Source organism: Camarhynchus parvulus, chromosome 1 (genome assembly GCF_901933205.1).
Source record: "Camarhynchus parvulus chromosome 1, STF_HiC, whole genome shotgun sequence".
Taxonomy (NCBI): domain Eukaryota; kingdom Metazoa; phylum Chordata; class Aves; order Passeriformes; family Thraupidae; genus Camarhynchus; species Camarhynchus parvulus.
The window spans coordinates 26,938,719-26,958,526 of record NC_044571.1 but is presented as its reverse complement, the minus strand read 5'-3'; positions in this window follow the sequence as shown (position 1 = coordinate 26,958,526).

Here is a 19,808-nt window from a genome sequence, read left to right as displayed (position 1 = left end):
TCAACACCTTTTGTCAAAGACTGCAGAACTCTGATTTTATCAATCTTTTTGGCTGACCACATTCTGGTGCGACCACATTTTCTTTGGGAAGAAAATGGTGAGACATCACCACTTTTTTATTTTGCTAGTTTTTACATTGTGTATGCCCTACATTGGAGACAGTAATTCCTTCCAAATAACATTATATTCTTTCCAAAGTACATCCTGTGACTCAGGTATAAAAAAATCTGTTGTTAAACCCTGCTGTCTATGCTACCTGCCAGTGTACTGGAAATGAGAAATCCTCAGAAGTAGAAGTAGAACAAATACCCTTAAAGAGGAAAAAGGCCCCTCCTTTTCTAAGAATGGAAAGTTTGTTAACAAACATTATTTAACAGACTTACTCATAAGAAAAGAAAAAAAGGGCATCCCAAGAGAGAAACAATTAATACTAAGGACATTTTCTTAAAAGTCAGGCTGGCATGCCAGACTACTTTGACAAATGCCCTGCTTGAGAAGCTAATGTAAGGCAAGGAACTTCCACAACATTTCAAAGCTACAAAAATAATATATATTAATATTACTGACCAGACACAATGAGAAAATACTTCTCTCCTTTTTTAAGATGTGTGCGCATTTTAGAGATTCCAACACTGACAAAGGCTTCGTATGCAGAAACACCAGGGCATTTTACTTTGAATATGGTTGCAGGACAGAGACTCAAGTTCTTCCTTTACCTCCTCTCACTTCCACTTACAAAAAATTGAAACCCAACTGTAAGCCTTCTCACCATGAGCCCACAGGCAAACAGGAAGAACTTTCAGTCTCCTAGCCTCAAAGAGTGCAGAATACATTGAATCAGATCCCTAAAAACACTTCTTCAAAATCAGATTTGGTTTGTTTCTTTGGTTGTTACTTTTTTAACAACAATCTTCTTTTGGTTCAAATATAGCAGGCTAGAAATAAAGCATTTTATTTTCCACTTTTTGATCCTTGAGGCTACAAATAATTAAAATTTTGCAACTTTTAATTCAGTACCATTTTTAAAGAAGCTTTTCTCTCTAAAACTGGGGAAAGAAACTTTCAGAATGAAAAGACCCAGCATGTACTTTTGGTAAAAAAACATAAAATTGTACAGTCCTGTAGTATTATAATGAGTATGCAGTAATATGCAGTAATTAATGCTACAGTACAATATTCTGTGGTATGTCTTAACATAAAGAACCCACTTTCAGTGAAGTTGAAGTCCTTTGATGAGAAGTAATAGCTCATTTCCTATTTGATGGAGAGAATGGTTGATGGTGTCTTCCTAAGGATATGTTTTCCTTTTAGCCATATTTTAGTTTCTCATCCTTGTCTGTGTCCTCAGCAGAGTCTAAATGAGTACAACAGATGCTTCAGGAAAATAGGATGTGTATTAATGGTCATTAATGGTAGAACAAGCACTCAGAGGATTTTTTTTTGGTGGTACAAGAATTACAGCCAAAACCCACCTTCCCTACATTGTACACATGGTTAATATCAAAGCACTTAGAAAATCATTAACTATTTTGTTTACTTGACAGATACCAGCCATCTTCAGGCAGGTTTCTGGAGCAGATTGGGCTGCAATGACAATGCATTAGAGGAGACATCTTTTGGAGGGAAAGGAAGCCTCAGCAAAGTGAATGTGGACAGACAAAGCAGGACTGAGAATTCACATGCCCAGCTGGTCAGCCTGCTCCGAGGCAGATAAAGAGGCTGGAGGTGAGAGTTTGGCAGGAGCCTGGGCTGGCCAGTCTGGAGATCAAAGCAGAGTATGTCCCTTGATGCAGGTCAGCATAAGGCCTTGCCATCTGGCCACAGCACTGACAAAGCACTCTTGAGCCATGTCTTCATAAGGGCTCAACTGGTGTGCAGCTACCAGGGCTAAACCACAAGACTCTATTTCCTGCTGGGATGAGTGCTAACCTTCACTGAACCAAACAGACTGTTCCTGAGGGAAACTCCCTGCACTTGTCCATGAACTGACTCTAATACTTGAAACTGCCATAACTCCTGGGAGAGTAGTCACCAAGTTCATGATACATTTGAGTGTTGCTTCGCCTCTTTAGGGAATGTGCTTCACTTCTTTAGGGAACATGACAGGCCCAGGGAAGACTCCTGGAAGAGGCTATCCTTTGCAACAGAAGCTAATGACTTTCTGCAGCTGTAAGTAACAGTGTTGCAGATGTAATATAAAATACAGTGCACCCTTCAAAAACAACTCTGAAATAACTCAGAGCACCAGGCTGTGCAGTCAGTAAATCCTGCACCCATCATATTTCTTAACAGTCTGGTGGCAGACCCTGAGACTGCACATACACAGAGTATTCACTCATAAGCATAGGCAGGTTAGGTGTGGGTCACAAGGAATGCTGCTGGGACAGATGGAATCAAGGGGAAATGCAGAGATGCCTATTCCTGCAGGTAGAGGGCTGTGTGCAGGTTTCTGAGGTACAGCATTCTAAGAGCTTGACCCCAAAATGGTTGCTTAGGTTTCCTGCAGTTGTGAGAGTGTGAAACAAGACAGATGAAATTCCTGCTGGGGATGCATACACGTGGCTGTTGCCTGGCCACAGAAGGAGCCCAGGCCCCGTGCTGGGAGGATGCACCGGTGCTCAGCCAGCCACAGCTGCATGGGGGATCCCACACAGGATCATCAATCGTGTTGTGTGTGCAGTGCTCAGAGCAGGGCATCACGCCCCATTTCTTCCTGTAGGCAAATAGTCCTGGGACTACAAGAATGTCATCAAGAGATGTCCTGTCTCCAGGAGCAGGATTTCATGGGAACTGAGTATTTTACTGCTCCAGAGAGACTCTGGTGTCCAGCTGATACCCCTATAAGAAACACACATTCAAGAAAAACACATTTTGACACGTTTTGAACTGACCCAACCAAAACCATCTCCTACTATGGGAGGTAAATGGAAGGCAAGGTCCTTGGGGCAGCTCAGGGAAAGCTTTCACTTGTGAAAAAGCAAAGAGAGAGACACTGTCTGAAGTCATACAGGAATGGTGTTCTCCTTCACATCCCTACTGCCAGCCTGGGCTCTTCTGCTCTCCCAGTGCCAGTCCATGTGGAATGAATCACTGCAGCAGCTCGATGAAGCAGTGAGTTGTGAACACATTTCCTTGTGTTATCTAATGGTGAAACACAGAGGATGTGGCTAATTAGGGAATCATCCTCACCCTGGCACATTTGCTCAAATGGAAATGGGTTTTGAGGTTTGCTGACTGCTGAGGGTGAAGCTGCTGAGTAGGTAGTCACAGAAGCATTTAAGTGTCCACACTCCTCTGCAGGTTACCTGCTATGCAGCAATAGCCACAAATATGTCAAAAATGTTAAAAACGCAAGAGATTAAAAATGCAACATTTTTCCCCCCTTGGGAAAGTTTGGAGACTGTGTGCTGTTAACTCGTCTGAAACCATGATAAAGCTGTGGATGGTCATGTCAAAGAGCCATGGGGGATGAAAGTGATTTGCTGCCAAGGGTGGCAACAAACCCACACACCATCTGAGTGTAAGCCATTTCTCTAAGCAGATGCAGCTATGGCTTTTTTTATTCTTTTTTTTTCTGTGAACAGTATCCTTGTTTCTGACTTGAATTATATTTTCTTTCTGTTCATCTTCTCAGGAAGAGGATTTTTGTGTTTGTTTGTTTTGCCTTTTCCAGGGTATTTGGAGCTCTAGATCACAGATGTATTTGTATGGGGATAAAAAGGAACATGGTTTAAAGAAACATAACCAGAACGAATCATTGTAGATATGGTGGATAGTTCTTGCTAGAAAAATACCTTGGTTTCAGTTGTTTATAACTTTGAACATATGGTCTGAAATTTTCCATTTTCTGACTTCAATATGATTTAATCAAGGGCTTTGGGCAGGGGGAAGCTTGTTTCTTTCCATGTCAGCTGAGGGAGATAAGGCACTGCAGAATAACACCAAAGTGGGGTTTTTCGCATAGAACATTATGTAAAGGTTGCAATATCACCATCTTTGTAAGGAAAAAAACTGCAGTTTGGCATGAAATGTGCTTTTTCCTGTTTCCAGCTTACAAATGTCAGAAAAAAATGAGCTGCATATGCTCAGTAGAGACAAGGTAACAGCTTTAACATTTATTTTCTGAAAACATGGTCAAGTTTAGAGTTGCATAGGCCCTTCTCTTTAATTGCAGTTTCTCTACTCTCTTGACTGTTCTGGGGATAGACAGAGAAGCTGAGACTAGGAATCACAGAAACACAGAATCACAAGGTTGGGAGACTTTCAAGAGCATCCAGTCCAATCCATGCCTTAACACCTCAACCAAACCATGGCACTGAGTGCCACATCCAATCTTTTTTTAAACATATCCAGGGATGGTGACTCCACCACCTCTCCAGACAGACAATTCCAGTGCTTTATCACTCTTTCTGTTGGGGGAAAAAAAAAGTACCTTTCTCTTCTATACATTCAGTCCCAGAAGGAAGTTGAGAATGAACACTTTCCACCTGGCTTGCCTTGAGTTATACTGAACAACGCCCCAGGAAAATCCAAGCAAACTCAGATTTTGGCCCAGTATCCAAAATATTGGACTAGAAAGTGGTGATAAAATTTTCAAAGGGTATCAGTACCATTTGCTCTGCTAGTTTTGAGTTACAGCCTTAGGAAGTGTCGGCCTCATGTACAGCATGCCTGGATGTGCTCCCTTACCTGTTTCTGCCTTCTCTGCAGCAGGAGCTGGTCTGACTGTCCCGGTGGTGACCCTTGGCAGTGATGGTTAGCAGAGAATCAGGCACCTTGCAGAGATGACATCCCCTTGATATACCCCTGTCTAACAGCAGTGACAAATCCCCAATGATTCCAGTGCCTACCACTGCAGGGAGGAGGAAGCCTGAATTTATTCCTGAAGAGATACAAGTGCTTGTCTCAACACAAAAATAAAACAAAACAACAAACAACAGCACACAAAACCAGAACAAAAAGCACCCAAAGACTAGCTATTTAGCACTAAATGTGTTGTAATAACTGGAGTTAAATGTAAAGATCTATCTAAAATCTGCTGGGGAGACGCAATGTGAAAGAAAGTTGTCAGCATGTATGTGGTTGAAATGTGAATAAATATATTGTTTGTTGCGTGGGTAAACATACAAGAAGCAGAGAACAGGGTTCACAGAAATACCCATCATTCACATGGCCAGGGGAGCACATGTCCCACTTGGGTAAGCTGGTATCTAATTCTACCTAAATTTTCACTCTCTGTGACCATCAGTTCATGTAAGTGCCAACCTGCTTGATGGGGGAAGGATGGGACACTCCCAGGAATATGGGCTTGATCTCAAATTCAAGAAAAAAACCACTGTTTTAGCACTGTTTTCAACAATGCCTGGGCAGAAATGAATACAAGGAAATGGTCTTGTTCATATCCCAGTACTGTAAGTCCCCCAAGCAGTCAGGCTGTTGGCTTCTCTTTCATATACAGTTGCAAGGACTGAGGCATCTGTAACACAACTTTGGGGGTATTTTACAACTCCCTGTGGTGCTTGTGGCAATGGACTGGAGTGGTTGCAGAAATGTGCAGAGCAACCAGCTCCCTGGCCAAAAGCCAGCCAGCTTGCATCCTCTCTGCTCACCAGATCTCAAGCATCAGGGAAATGATGTAGCTGCAAGAACTGCTGAGGTCAACAGCTGAAATCTGCTCTTTGCTGGGTTTTACAGGATTTCGCTCCAGGCCCCAGACAAAAGTTGCCAAGAGAGATTGAAGTGAGAACACTTTAAGGGAGCGGCATGTTGGGTACTAAAAGCCCAGCTCTGCAGGTGGGAGAGGATCTGAGCAGTGTGGCAGGGAGGGGGAAGAGCAGCAAGGGAAGGAAACAGCTGGTGCAGATGTTCCTGCCAGAGCACCATGGCCAGGAGCAAACACTGTGTCACTAAGGTAGGAGTTGTTCTGCATCAAAACCAAAGAATGAAGGGACAGTTTTCAGATTTCTGGCTATGCATAGCCAAAATATTTCAGGAACTCCTTCAAAATTTCACCCACAAACATATGAAATATGATCACTGGCATATTAATGGGATTTCCAGCATTGTCAGGAAAAATTACACAGAAAAAGTTTTTTTGGAAAGACATTGTTATTATAGCAGAATTCAAACTTAAGGCAGAAAAGTAATTAAAACGCAAACACTGTCTCCTCAACTAATCCTGCTCAGAAATCTTCTCTTAGCATAAACGCATGTTAAATCCTCTCCTGTTTAGAGTGAGAACATTTTGGAAGCTGTTACTGTTGAACAATTGTAATCAGTTGTTACTGATTACATGCAAACAGCACTTAAAATATGGCAGAAGTTTCAATAAGTATCAGTTAGCTTAATTTAAAATCACAGTGAAAAGCCATTCAAGGGTCACGTATCAGGCAGCATTGTTTCTACTCTCAGAAAGAAGTTTTCTCATCTTCAGAACCTGAAGTTCTCTCTCCTCTTCCTTGAGCAAGGTCATCTGTGAGCAAACCAGGTCCCAGAAAATCACCATTAAAATCAAATGGCAGCTTCATTACTGTCCTCACTGCAAAACACAGCAAATCTTGACAACCTCACTGTACTTGCCAATAACAGCTTAGGGTGGAAGGACAAATCAATGTAGGTTCATCAACCAGTCAAGAAATAATTCTGTAATCAGTGAGCCTGAAGTTCTACAAAACACAAGCTCTAGGAGTGTCCCAAAAGAGAATTAATTGGAGTCAAAGTTACTCCTACAAACCAGAATTCATGCAGGGAGTCTTTTGTCTTAATGCTGTGTATTTGGAAACAGGGGGGATTTTTTAATCATAACAGTTTGCTATAAGACAAAAAAAGAAAAAAACATTTTGAAGGAAAACTTGCTTTTGAATATGTCAGTGGCAATTAAAACATTCCATTTGCTCCAGTAAATTTAGCATCCAAAAAGGAAGCTTTAAGGCTATCTCTTTTTTTCTTTATGCCGAACTTGCATGGTCCCTCTCCTCTCCTCTCCTCTCCTCTCCTCTCCTCTCCTCTCCTCTCCTCTCCTCTCCTCTCCTCTCCTCTCCTCTCCTCTCCTCTCCTCTCCTCTCCTCTCCTCTCCTCTCCTCTCCTCTCCTCTCCTCTCCTCTCCTCTCCTCTCCTCTCCTCTCCTCTCCTCTCCTCTCCTCTCCTCTCTCAGTGGAATGTGAATGCCTTCAAACCACACATTAAATGATGCCTCCAGGTGCTGCCATACCTGGTTTGCTGCCCTCCTTATCATGTCCCCAAGGCAAGATGGGTATCTGTGGTGTTTCTGAAGAGGCTTTTTTTAGATCTACCTGCTGCTCTATGTTTATATTAGATTAGACAGATTGAAGAAGTACACGTGATGCTCACAGTAGATGACAACACACTTGTGTAATTCCAAATGCCATTTCAGTTGGTTAGTCTATTTATTTCAACACTTGTTTTTCACATGTTTTGTACCTTTAACGTCCTTGTCCCTAACACAAGCTGCTTCCTAATTCTTTTGCAGACTGTATAAAATACTTTTTTAATAATGTATTTTAAAGTTACTTGTCCTCTGCAGTGCATTCCTGTCCCAATCACAAGTCAGTGTCCTCCTTGCAACTGTGAATGCTGGGGATTTTTTGTTGAAAGTTACTTTTTAACATTGTTATTTCTCTGTCCTGGCTTGTCCTACCCATATGCAAACAGTCAGCACAACCAAGAGGAACAGGGTGAACAGCTGGGCTGGGGGAAGAAGTGGGAAATTATTCAGCTGCTTTCACTGCCAAAGCAAACACATTGTGTACCTGCACCATCAGCACATGGTAGTCAGGCTTTAAAAAAAGAAAGAAAAGAAAAAAAAGAGAAAAGGAACAAAGAAAACTCCCATGCTACAGAAGATGTGTCATGCACAGTACAACATGGGGTAAAGGACAACTACCCTCCGTCTGGTCCTGTGGTGAGGTTTCTGCATGGTGAGGCCCTTGCATGAGCTTCTGTGTCAGAAGAATATTTGCTGCCCTGAGGTAAGTGGCAAAGGTGCACCCAGTTATTTGGTGTGAGATTAACAAAAGTTCCCTGTGTGGTGTTGTTCCCTATAACCAACTGTAGCCTCAGAGCCCAAGCTCTTAATTCCCAGACCTGAAAGGAGGCAGAAGGAAAAGTCTCACATTTTTGGTGAATGGCATGATGTCCAATTTCTTGTCCTAAGAACTCTTTCTAAAATGTCACACTTATATTGTCAGAAAAAAATGTTCTGGGAGCGCTGGCACAGTGGTGGATGTTGTGATACTCAGCCAGGGCAGGACAGCCAGTCCATGCACTCCAGAACAGTTATTCTAACATGGACTCCTTGTTACACTGAATTGATTCAGACAAGCTGTGCTGACTTTAACAGGAATGCAGTTTCACCCATGCTTGGGGGATGCATTGCTTTGACTTGAACTTGTCTAATTGCACTCATGGAAAAACCATGTGCAGGCGAGCCCTAAGATCCTCAATTGCCAGTGATTTGGTTTTGACTCATGGCCATGCTGAGAAAAGGCAAGACTGTGCTTGTTTAGTCAGCAGATGAAAGTTGTCATACTAGAAATACCATTATGGCAAGATTAGCACTGTGTGGAATTGTAATAATTAGTTAGCACACCAGCATATAAACAAAAAGACAAATTGCTGACAAAAAGTTTTTTTTATATTGGTTGCAAATAAAAGTTGAGAGGATGGGTGCTTTCAAAATAAGGAGGTGGTATGACAGCTTTTGTTTGACCTATGACACATCCCTTGGGATGAATACTATTTTCCTCAGGAGGATTTTGATAGAATTCCCATGGTGGTGCACTCTGGCTGCTTTATTAAAATTTAGCCAAACATTCACAGGATATTAAACAACAATATATACAGATAAAATCAGTTCTGAAAAATAGATCAGCATTTTCCTGCAAAGCGTTAAAAAGGAGGTGTACTTTATGAGCTTGGCAAAAAAGCACAGAGCATTGAATTAATTATTATCATTCAGGGAAGGGGGAGTGTTATTTTTCTCTGTTTTTTTCTCTTTTTAAATGGGACTGAAGATCAAAAAATGCACTTGGTAAATGGCACAAGGACTGTCCTACCTCCTGCTCAGGGCAGATGGAGGGCATGGAGGGTACTTTGTCACACACACTGCAGCCTTACCCCGATGCTGTGAGTGTGAGCTGCCCAGGGCTGTGTGCTGGAGGCACAGCCCTCTCATGGCTTCAGCTGGCCCTGGAGCCTGTGCGCCAGCACTGGCCTGCACAGCATCTGCTCCCCTCTCCTGCTGACACATCTAATTATAGCTCCAAGCCAAAGGACAACACAGAGGCCACATTTTCTTGTTTGTTGTTCCTGCATAAATATTTCCTAACCCAGTGTCTTGAAGAGTGTTTCAACCTCAGCTGAGTGATTTGGCAGACAACCTGAGATGTACATACCCAAGGACAGAGCAGGGGCAGCAAGAGGAATCAAAACACAGCTGGTGAGCAATGAGCTCTCCTCCTCATGGCAAAAGTATGGCACACAACGAGGCTTCCACCAGGACAAGAAAATTGGGTGGCAGATGGGAATTTCAGTAGCATGAGCACACATGCACAACTCTTTCAGCAAACCACAGTGCCCATGACATGGCTCAGATGGGATGGGCCCTTTGTTGTAAACTATGCCTGTGCCTGGTGCATTGAATGGATAATCTCCTCAAGCCTGAAGTCTGCCATCAGTGGGATGGGCTTTCTGCAATCTTGCATATGTGTTTCCAAATTACCTGCCCCACAGAATATATCTGTCATATCTCCACAAGATTTGTAGGTGTTTTCTTCCAAAGGCACACAGGGCTGTACATAACCACAAACACAAACCATATGTACATTTTTTATGTCTATTTTAAAAGTAAGCAGAGTCCAGAATTACCTTAAATGAAACTGTATGATGAAGAGTTTAAGCACCATGTCTTAAATGTAACAGGGATGAATATTATATTGTAAAGATGCTGTAATTTTTATGAGTTTGCCATTATTCACTTGGTTGTAAGGAGTTAAATCAGAAGCAAGTAATTGGAAGGGGAAAAAAATTGGGAAAGGCAATGATGGCAAGGCAAGGTGGGGTTCAGCCAATACTATAAGCCCATTGCCAAACAGCAGTGAGATGGGGAATGCCCTGGTGAGTGTCTGGCTGGTGAGAACCCAGATCTGGAGCTAGGACAAGAGAGGAGACCCAAAGTAGAAAGGTGCTGATCTACCAAAGAAGCCAGGTGGAGGGTGTGTGCATCTGTGTGTGTGTGTAAAGGGAACTGTCAACACCACCTGGGTGAAACACCCACAATAAAGGGTGACCTTGAACTCAAGAATGAGAGCAGCCCAACTAAAACCTGCAGTTAATGCGGGAATGTATGCACGGGCTTCACTCTCCTCATCCTGTCTTCTGCTCTTCACCTCCCTTCAGAGGAATAAACAGTGTTTTGTTTCAGTGAATTTGTGTTTGGATGACTCGACTGTCAATCCTCTCCCTTCCTTTCTTACACATTTGGGTCAGGTCTTGGCTGGACGCCTGTGTCCTGTCTGCAGCCAGGGGAGGAGAGGTAGAGTCTGTGGTGGGAGGCAGCTCCTCCATCCCCAAAGCTGTCACAAGAGCCCCTGAGCCATTCCCTGCTGGTACCCACCACATGCCTCCAGCTGGAGGAACCTGGGTGACAGGCTCAGGCCAAACAATTAAAGATAAATGAGATGTCATCTGCTCTTGGCATCAGCCAGACTCACCGTAGACAGAGGCTGCAGGGTGCCCAGAAGAGCTGAGACTCTTGGATCAACAAACCTGGTAATAGCTGTGGGCAGGAGAGGCTGGAGAGTGCCCCAAGGGCACAGATTTACCCCAGTGAGTACCCTTAAAAAGAGTTACTTGAGAAGCAGGGATGTCCCTGAACCCACCTTCTTCTAGGGCCTTGGCTGGTTTTAGGAGAAATAAGTGACTGTTTGGAAACACACATTAAAACATAAGCCAATAAATATGGTGGGTTTTTTCCTACCAGAGTATCTTGAAGTGGTTTTGAGTACACAAATTAATGTTACCTGAACCCTGAGTAAGTTTGGTGTTGCCTGCAGTGAAGTGATTAAATTCACTCTCATCATCTTTGTTTAAATTATTATGACACCATAATCAAATACGTAGAAATGATTCATGCCAATTTAAATTGGGGTATTAAGAAAGCACCATATTTTCCAAGCAGAAAGAGACAGGCTGATGCTTTTAAAATAAAAATGTGTTTCAGTGTGAGGTAGGGGACTATAAAGGAGGAAAATAAAAAAAAGTAATATAAAGCAATTCAAGACTTACAATTAAAAAATTCTCAAGATTCTTCCTAGACACAATCAATGTAATCAAGCTGCTCAGAGGTGACACTGCCCTTCAGCTCAGCTGCTCCCACAACAAGGCTTGGCTGTGTGTGTCCTGCAGCATGGATGAACAGAGGTGTTTTGAATTTCTCCTCCACCTGAGATCCACATTCTTGAGAACTGGTTTATCACCAGGACCCACCAATGTGCCAGCCTGACTTCCCCAGCCCACATCTCCCACATATTCCTTTCATACCTCGTGTACAACCAGTGACTCTCGGCAGAGTCAATGCTGTCAGCCTCAACTGTGAATGCCAGAAATCATGTCCCACCAGAAATAATCTGAAAATACAAGGACCTTGTGAACTCAGCTTGCCTGCAGGGGTTTGAATTCCTTATGCATCACATGTGATGGCAAAACCAATTCTAACTGAATTGCTGAAGTACAGCCACAGTGACATTTAAGAACAGCCAAACACATTAACAATTGCATTTGGAGACTGGCAATTTCACTCTGCACTCCACCCAAGAAACTGGAACAGCACTATTTGCAGTCATGATTATTCTTAGCTAAGTTGCCATGGAACAAAGCCTGGTTAATCCTAGTGGACTGATTCAGGAACAATCTCTCCTTCTAATCTTACTGCCTAATTCCCTATCACTCCCATTAGGTTAGTATTTATAAGAGACGTAAGAGGAGCAAGATTTTCAAGGAATTGTCATTTCACTATGTAGAATGGTAGCAGCAGTGCAGTCCTCTAACTAAGAATAGTAAAGGATGTTTTTGTTTCTCTTTGAAGGAGGCAGGGTAAAGAATTTTTCCTTCTAGAAGCAGATCCTCCATTGAATTTTCCTTGAATTCATAGGATTTAGCACACATGAGTCCATGTGTTGCTTTGAGCCTTAGGAATTACAATCGTTTGGTCAGTGATACCTTTGCCAGAGAAATGAATGTTTTGGGGAATGTGTATATAATAAGACAGATGTGCTGTTAAAAGAAATTATTGTACTTTGCCATTTTTCTGATGCCAGCTTCAGTGGCACCTTTCTTCTATCACCTAAGCAACAGCCTGGCCTCTTCTATTTGCTGATAGTAATACATAACATTGATTTCAAATACCTCACAAGCCTCCTGGAAACCAGTCAAGAAGTGGTGTACATGCTAGCATTCCCTAGGGACTGCAGGCAGCCCAGCAGTAGAGCAGGAGCCTGCTATAAATGACCTCGTGTTGCAACCAATTCATGGGGCAGAAGCTCACGCAATGCCCAGTCACTGAGCTCCTCCAGACCCTGCCTTGCAAGTCAAGTGTACTGCAAGGCTCCCAAGGTAGCTGACTCATACATTGTGACACAGCTCTTAGCAATGAGGTGTGTGCAGAGCTACCATGAGGAGAGGTGAATTCTTCATGGTTTTTTTGAGAATTGATTTATCAGAAATTAAATCATGGTCAGGGAGTGGAAAGGAGATACTGGGGAGAAGAATGTCATTCATGTTTGCAATATGTCTCCCACAGAAACACAGATATCTCCTTTAATAAATCCCTGGGAACAGCTATACAAGCTTTCTGCTTGCAGGGCAAAGCTTGCAGTGATTAAAGCCACAGCAATATTTTCTTTACAAGAAATAGCACCATAAGGTCAGTGCAGACATCACCACTCTCCTCAGGGTTACAGAGAATAAGGTAATTTAAAGTGCCTCGTCACTGGAATAAATTTGAGAAAGATATTAAAACCAGCCCTGACCTGAAAATAGAGGTATCCAAAGCAAATAAAGGTTTTGATGAAACAGATGGTAACCATAATTAACTTTGGCATTTTCTGCCATAAACCACATCGTTTTAACTCAATTTGTTGGCCTTTGTTTTCTTTTTTTCTTTTTTTAATTAAACAAACCCACTTCCATCTAGTCAGCAATGAGTTCATAGCCAAACAATAAAAATAGCCAGTTTTAAGAAATCTGGGTAGGATACAGCCCAGGCCAACAGCCATCAAAGGCTCCAGTGCCTGCTTTCCCTTGGCCAGGAGGCTGCAGAGCTGCTGCTCCAGAGCCTGGCAGGAGCCCTGCCCTGTGCTGGGATCATATCTGTTTGTTTACACAAAATGTAAAAATCCCATCCTGCAGCTGCTGCAAAGCAATGTGAACTATGCTGCACAAGCCAGGGGCGGTGGGTTCATTTTCTGTTATTTATCAGCAAAACTGGAGTCTTCACTTCAGCTGTTCGCACATAACTGTGCCAACATAAACCAGTTTAGATAAATAGCTCTGATTCTGTTGTAAACATGTAGGTATTTGAATCCTTCCTTGCTGCTTCAAAACCACAACGAAGGCTATGCCAACAATCCTGCCTAAGACCATTTATCTTACTTTGTCAGTTCATCTTACAGTGCGAGACCATTTGTCAAAAGGAGCATTTGCTTGCAAGTGATGTGATCATTCCTGGTGATCATTTCAATGCTATTAAGACATCCCTACAACTTTACTTCTGTTGCTTTAGTAGGAAGTTAAAATTAAAAAAAATTCTCACTGACAGGATGGAAAAATCAAATTATGAAAGTCTTCTGACTTTTTTGTCTCTGATGCTTTTTGCAACACCTAAGAGTGGATTTGTGCCAAAGAAGTCTGAAATCGATTATGGAATTGAGGGAATTAAGGATTTCTGGTATTTTTTTACCATAAATGAAGCAGTAAGGTTCCCATGGCCAAGGCAGTATGTTTGTATTTTTCCCCATTTCAGCAACATTTTGACCATGTCAAGGCCAAGTTTGTCATTTCACTTATTCAGCTTCATTATTGCCTGGAGTAATGAAAGCAGAGAGGAAAAAATGCTGGAGATGGCCCAGACCACAGCAAGTCAATGCAAAATGATGAAGGACAGATGTTTCAGGGCTTGTTTTTATTTTGTACCTGCAAACTGCTTTTTCCTCTGTAAGATAAGTTGTGCACAGCCTTACTCAGGCAAAATTCCCTGGGATTTCAAAGGGAAATATGACTGCAGACGGGCAGGCTGCATCTGAAGGCAATGCCTCAAAGCACATGTAACAGGATGTAATAGAGAATCACAGAATTGTTTGGAAAGGACCTCAAAGATGATCTCATGCCCCCTGCCACAGACACCTTCCACTAAACCAGGTTGCTCAAAGATCCATCCAACCTGGCCTGGAACGAATCCAGGGATGGTGCATCCACAAATTTTCCGAGCAAGCTGTTCCAGTGCCTCACCACCTTCACAGTAACTAACTTCTCCCTTATATCTAATTTAATATTAGATAAGATATAAAAAATAAATAAATAAATAAATATGTCACCAGCACGGTGACAGCAAGACAGTCATTGTCTTGCTGTGCATCAATAACAAATAAATGCTGTGAGTGCTGGAAGTGGAAACACTTCTACTAAACCCAGTCATGCCACCACTGCCTTGCAGGCAGAGTTCCTATGACACCACCAGCTACACCTGGATTCATATGTTCAGATTTCTTACTTGGAAACTGACCTCTCTCTGCTCAAACCTGGGAGAGTTTAACCTGGATCTAAATGTGGTTTCTCACATTTCTTCTCTTTTCCATCTCACTAGTTCCCTCCAGTGCATTTCTGCGTGACTGAATCACTGTGTGATTTCTGTGTGTCCTTCTCAGCGCGAACCTTGGCTGAGAAACTCTGCTGGGGTCTTCCACAAAAGCAGTGGGAGCTGCAGCTGCTGTGAGCAAGACTTGAGGTGAGTGCTTGTGGCCCTGCTTCATCCCCTCATCTTCTGGCAGTCAACAGGTCTGAGATCTTTAACCCCCTTGTCAGGCACAGGCTGTCTCTCTGTGTGTGCACCAGCTGAAATCCCCTTTGCACTTAGAGAGCTCATGCCCAACACGGGTCCTGGGCACAACAGGCTGGCATGGGGGGCCCTGAGCACAGCCCAGCACGCCAACGCCTCCATGGGAAGAGCAGAGCTCCTCTGAAATTCCCTCAGAGCTTTTTCTTACCTAGAGGAGAGGAGTAGTGGCCTAAAGAACAAAAGAGAGGTCATTTTTTGGTGATTACATAAATGTTTTCAGCACCTTTGTAAATAATGCATGTGCTGAGTGAGTGGGAATACTGCACAGCAGGGAGGGGTGTCAAAGAAAACAAACAAGTGCTTTAAAACAAAATACTCAGGATACAGTGGCGAGGAAATCAGTCATAGGAGGGCCAAAATTAATTCACTACAATAAGGACAAAAGCTCAGAGCCATTTCTGAACCAATCGTTAGTGTAGCATTATTATTATTATTATTATTGTTGTTGTTGTTGTTGTTGCTATTACTATTATTATTACTATTCTTCTTATTATTACTATTATTATTACTATTTGCGTGTGTGTGCGTGTACTTTGCATGTTTAAAGCTGATCTGCTCATAAATTGCTCTGTGGCTCCCTCTAATGACAACTTTACCAAAGTGGGCTCTGGGAGGCAGAGAACAATGAAATTTCTGCGCTCCTGATGTAGCACAGAATCGTACCATCACTGAATGGTTTGGGTTGGAAGGGGCCTTAAAAATCCTCTAGTTACAAATCCTCTAGTTACAACCTTTCTGCCGTGGGCAGGGACACCTTCCACTAGACCAGCTGGCCTTGAACATTTCCAGAGATGGGGCACCTCCAACTTCTCTGGGCAAGGGACCAAAAAATAAAAAATGGCTGATACACTTGATCCTCAGACAGATTTCTTTGCACCTTCAACAGGGGTACTGCCTAATCAAGAAATGTGTTGCTGGTTCCAGAGCAAATTAAAAGAATCAGATAATAGGGAGACTAAAAAAAAACAAGATCTAGCAGTGCACAAACAGCAATGTCAGAGCATAGAATAATTTAAAATATAACATCCACACTGAATTAGTTGAAAATTAATTATAGAAGTCTGTATATTACAGTTCAATGAGAAGCCATAATTCCTCTTGTGCAGATTAAAATGTACATCAAATCTTGCAACACATCAATGAGAATTTCCACACTAATATTTTCTGACACTTTGCACTCCTATAGTCACTGTGAACACCCTGGAGATCAGCACAGTCCAAAGGGGGTAAAGTCTGTTTGGTTTCCAGCTCTGAAAATTATTTAAGTTGTGAAATCTTCGGGTAGTTAGATATGAGAAAAAGCTGTAACAAAACAATCTCTTGCATGTGAACAAGTGATACTAGTAAAAGCCATGCTGTATTTGCACACACATCCCTTTCTGCCCAATGTGTATTTCTCTCATATGCATATCAGGAACATTTCCTTTGTTTAAGGGTTTGTTTGTGTCAACTCCAACTGGCCTTTAGCCACAGCAATTATTTTTTTAGGTGAAATTAATATTCCATACTGTCAATTTTTTAATGCTGACTTTGAAACAAAGACACTTGTTTCAGAGTACAGAGGAAGAGACTTCATGGACAGTAGCTTGGGTACTGAGCACCTGGAAACTAGAGGAAAACAATATTTCACAGTTCATTGGGTATAATTCCTACATAAACAATTGATTTATGCAGCAAAATACTTTAGGAAAACCATTTAACATTCTAATACACATTGATTTGCTTCACAGTAAGGTAGAAAGCGTTTCATTTAACAGTGAGGTTTGTGGCTCAGCTGACACAAGTCTCAGAGTGCTCAGTGGCAGGGCCTTGGAAGGAGCCTGAAGTGACATGTAATGAAGGACTCATTCAAACAGGAATATTTTGGTCCACACAGGCCACATGTAGAATCACAGAATCACAGAACTCTTTAGGTTGGGAAGGTCTCTTAGTTCATCAAGTCCAACTGTTAATGCAGCACTGCAAGCCCCAGCACTAAAGCATATCCGGTGCCACATCTACATGTCTTTCAAACACCTCCAGGATGGTCACTCCCTGAGCTGCCTACTCTAGCCTGTCTGGCTTGACACTCCTTTTGGTGAAGAAATTTTACCTACTATGTGCATGCTCTTTTGCTAAGACATATGTAATTACTACCTACCATTCACCCCCACATGACTTTTTTTGCCCCTTTTGGATGCTAACACCCCATTTACACCATAGTGGGATGTTTCATTTAACCATAAATGTAGTCATTTAGAAATCATGCTGGTTTTGAAAAAAAAAATATATAGTCAAGACATTTTAAGAGACTAATTTCTGCTTTAGAAATCACACAGGTGAACAGTTCAACCAAAAGGGGCTAAGGAAGAGAGCACAGACAAAAGGAGTCAGGCAGCTGAGAGCAGTAACCCCTAAAGCCAAAGCACAATAGAAAGGTCATTACATTATCTCTTTAGTGCACATATGGTCCTCATGTAAAAAGCTTCTGTCCCATCTGTGAGGTTGCTCTACCAGTATGTGTTAATGACATGCTGAGACATCATTTCAACTGCAGAGCTGATTTTATCCAAATTCTTCATTTGGTCATTACCAGCTCCCCTCCAAAATAAAACAGCATGGGGTATCACTGAACCAATTCAGGTCTGTAGCAACTGCATGGATGAGTCCTTATAATGTTACATGTTTGGAAACTGCAGAATGAGAGAAAACAGAAGTAGCTTTAAGATTTCTTCAACGCACATCCTCCTGCTTTCCTTTAATTTCAGAAAGACTCTGTCCTTAGAATCAGGCATTTATAGAATGCCATTTATAGAATGACCAAAGTATTCACCTTTAATATGTTTTCATCATTTTTTATCAGAACTACAGAAATTAAATATTTGCCATGAGGGAAATCTGGACCATCTTTCTGTACTTTTTTGAACATGGGTGAAGCATTTGTTCTTCTCCAATGACAGGGAAGTTTTCCCAAACTCCATCAAAGATAATATACAATAGTCATTGGTGTCAGCCAATTCTTACAGCACCCTGGATACCACCCCTAGGGTGCCACAGATGTGTATGAGTTGAGTTCTTTTGAGTCACTCTGACTCAACCCTCTCTGATGGTAGTTCTTCCACTACTTCCACCCTTTGACTAAACAGAGAGGTGAGGGAGACCTTGCTGGTGAAGAAAAGACAAATGTGCACTGCATACATCAGATTTCTGTGTGCCTGCAGCCACCAATCCACTCACCCCACTTGGTTACAGTCCTACTTTGCTCAGGTTTTCTCCACTAATGCAGCAGTAAGTATTGGCTTTGTGTGGCCAGGCTTGGGTAGTGGGGGCCTATGGGAAGAGGGGGATCTTCTGTGAGAAGCTGCCAGAAACTTCACCCTCCTGTGTCTGTGAACATCTGACTACTGCTAACTGGAAGTACAGAGCATGGATACTGTAACTGATAAAACTTTCAGTCTTCTGCAAAGTCAGGATGACATATACTGATGTTAGGTACCTTTTTCTTAATGCAAGCATTTAATTTTCCCCACTGGGTTTAAAGAATTTATTTTTATTTTTACTTTTAAAATGCAGGAGGTTTGGGAGGTATTTAAAAGCTGTTTTTCCTCAATATGTTTCAAGTTTTAACGCTGTGCGTGGAAGAAGAATAAGGACTAAAACTAAAAGCTGAGTGTACAAAGAGCAGAACAACTGTTTTTAATTTTTTCTCTTGCAGCACTGGAGGAAGCCTCTGGGAATAAATGCCTGCTTTTCTACTGAGTTTCACTTAAACTTTGAGTTTGAGGTTTTGGGTTTCAGAAGGTTGTACACTTTGATGAGTCAATATTAGTATAGGCATTTGAGACAGGGAATCAGGACATCTGGTTTTGATACCTGCACAAACCTCTGCTGCAGTCATGGAGTGTCTAGGTACAATGAGGGCTACCCTGCAGCTTCAACAGAACAGCAATTCTCAACTACAACACCAAGGCTTAGCTCAGTTAATGAAACACTAGGTACACAAACACAGTTTATCCATTTTGTTGGGGGTTAGCACTTGTGGCTGGGGCACACTTTCACGAGGTATAAGAAAAATCTTGCCTGAGCATTCAGTAAGAAAGAGAAAAAAGGTAGAAAGGCAGAAAAAAAAAACAACAAAAAAACCCAACCCAGCAGACAACTGACAGATAAGAGGCAGATGTGAGGAAATAATGCAACTGAGTTGTTGAGACATTATCAATAAGCAACTCAGCCAGCATGTCTGTGATTGAGGGTGCAGGTTTAGTGTTACCATAAGCCCATATGAACTCACTGCCCCTTCTGCCCAAAGAAAGAAAGAAAGCAAACCTACTCTTTTGATTGTACAGCTCAGAAAAAATACCTGGTCAAGTATGCCAGACAATACAAACTAGCAAGAATTCCTTTGACTTGACTTCTACTAAATTTTAATACTAAAATGTAATACTTTGATAGAATCTTTCTCAGAATAGACAATTGTGAAGCACAGAATTCTTATTTTAAAACATTGAATCCTAAATGGTCTTCAGGGGTGTTTTTACACAATTAATTTACTCATTAAGACCAAACAGTACCAATAATGTTATTTGTGTTCATATTCTAATGGTTACATTCCATATGATTTCTCTGATCTAGAAATAAGCAACATACTGATATACCAAGACAGCCACTCAGACACTCTTAGCTATGCTGAAGATAAAAT